The 2,124-nt window shown below is 60.0% G+C and overlaps 1 protein-coding gene and 1 non-coding gene across 2 annotated transcripts in view; one reads left to right on the top strand and one right to left on the bottom strand.

The window, feature by feature from the left end:
- Positions 1–2,124, top strand: part of LOC101622355 (neuroblastoma breakpoint family member 6-like protein) — a 17,308-nt gene that overhangs the window by 1,946 nt on the left and 13,238 nt on the right. The gene's annotated exons all lie outside the window — the stretch shown is intronic.
- On the bottom strand, positions 296–368 carry TRNAV-CAC. Its single transcript has one exon. It is a non-coding gene; the product is annotated as a tRNA-Val (tRNA).

The following is a 2,124-nucleotide window of genomic DNA, read 5'->3' as shown; positions in this document are numbered from 1 at the left end:
CTCCGCGGCCCACGCGGCACCCCAGGGCCTGGAGCGCCCGGCCTCACGCGTTGCGACGGTGCGGGGCGCTGGCCCGCACCATTCGCGGAGCAAAACTCCCCGGGCAGTGCCCCGCTGCCCGAGGGGCGCGCCGATGTAAAGGAGCCGGACTGGGCCTCTGCGGCGCGGTGCCCAGCGGGATGGGGGCCGACGGCCTGCGGGAACCTGAGTCTCTGTGGCAGAGGGAGGGGCAGCTGGCGGGCCGGGCTCGCAGCGCCCGTGGCCCGCGGCGATCGCCCTTTCCGGCAAAAGGAGATGTTTCCGCCCGGTTTCGAACCGGGGACCTTTCGCGTGTGAGGCGAACGTGATAACCACTACACTACGGAAACCGGGCTGCCGTCTGAGGCGAGCCCCTGGTCCCAGGAGGGCGCGCTGCTCCTGCCTCCGGGCATACTGTCCCCTGGTCTCCCCGGTCAGGTTCAGCTGTGAGAAGCGCGGTCCTGGAGAGGTCCTGTTCAGGGTTCTGCGCCTACCGCCAACCAGGCCTTTAGCCCCCACATTCCTGCCGCGGAGCAGACCTTGGGGTTCGCCTTTGGCGCGCAAATGTGCTTGCAGGATTCCGGCTCCCTCAGGGCCACGCGCTGCTCCGCGGAGTCTGAGCTCGTGGGCGACCCCTCGCGCAACAGTTCGGACGCCGCGTTCATGCGCTCAGTCTCCTAAGATTTGAGTGGGTGCTGGCCACCCTTTTGGCCTGGCTTGTATGGGTGTGAAGTCTACCAGGGACTCGAGGGCCTTTGACCACCCTCGGGCGCGCTGACCTGCGCGTCTTTCCTCGCACCCTCTCTCCGCGCCTCTTTGGTGTCCTTTGGGCCACTGGGGTCTCTCCAGGTCCCAGCTCAGGATTTAAAGACATCGACAGACACCTGCTCCCCGACCCTGCTCGCGTGCCCAGGTTTAGCTAGGCCGGGCCTGGAGCCATCTAAAGCGGGCGCACAAAACTGTTTTCCAGTGGCGGGAGCCAAGGGCAGGGCTGGGGAGAGACAGAGCCGGTGTCCGAGTCTCCGCCTGGCCGGGCCACCTTGGACTGTCTGCACATGCTCGCTTGCTGCTCCACCCGAGGAGGCTGGTGGTGACACAAGCTGACCCCAGCCACAACCAACGATGCCCTTCAGTATTCAGAAAAACGTGAACAAATGAAAACCTAGAAAAGCAGAAGATTAAAGTTGTTTTTTTTCCTTCCATTTTCGTGCACGGGATTCCTGTCCACGTTTCTCGAATTGTAATTTAACACAACCACTTTCCTAATATGTTTAGTTTTTCACAAAATTGAAAGTAGAGCTCTCCTGTTAGCTAGTAACATTAATCCTCTGTGTTTACATCTCAAGAAGAATGTATGCTCGCATCCCAAAAGTCTACAGAGGAGTTCACAGCAAGTTCGTTTATAGTAGGAAAAGGATGGATGGAAGCCATAATAAGCCCAGCAAGCGTTGAGGCCATAATGTGGAGTGTCCTCTAATGGACACAGTGCTCTGCGACCCAGCCCAGCCAAGCGTGGCTAGGGCGGAACACTGCCACCCCAACAGCACATCCAGCACAGGATGCTCAGAAATGAGTGAATCTTCCCAAAGCTTATTTCTGCAGAATAAGCGTGTCAGAACAATGGCCTTATTTGATAGGGGAAATGTTTTAGGCCAAGTTCAGGGAAACTCCTGTTGTCTGCCTCTGAAGCTGGGGCTTGTGTGTTTGGGTCTTCAGCGGCGCCTTGCTTCTCACCTGCTGCCCCCGACCGGCCCAGGGCTGCCACCTGCCCTGTCCACCCGCTGAGGAGCCTCTGGTGCTGTTACGGAAACCGTTTCCTCTGGCGGAAGACTAAAGTAGTTTTGCCTCAAGTAAGAGCATTAAAAATAATCATCAGTTGAATCCTCGGAATCCAAAACTCACTCAGGGAGAGACATTCAAGAGCCACAAGTTCAAGAGCTGCGCACGCAGAGAGATTGCCCAGGACCAGCGGTCAGCGGCGCCTCCAGCTGGCGGCCGCCCTCACTCGCCTGACCAGCGGCGCGAGGGCTGCCTCTTGCCGGTGCCGCTAGGCCGGGCCGCGGCGGTCGCTGCCTTTCCTCGGGCCGCCCGCCCGCCCCCCGCTCC

The sequence above is a fragment of the Condylura cristata genome, unplaced genomic scaffold, assembly GCF_000260355.1.
Source record: "Condylura cristata isolate star-nosed mole 26May11 unplaced genomic scaffold, ConCri1.0 scaffold00026, whole genome shotgun sequence".
Lineage (NCBI taxonomy): Eukaryota > Metazoa > Chordata > Mammalia > Eulipotyphla > Talpidae > Condylura > Condylura cristata.
Note: the sequence above shows the minus strand (reverse complement) of the source record. Positions and strands in the feature narration are given on the sequence as shown.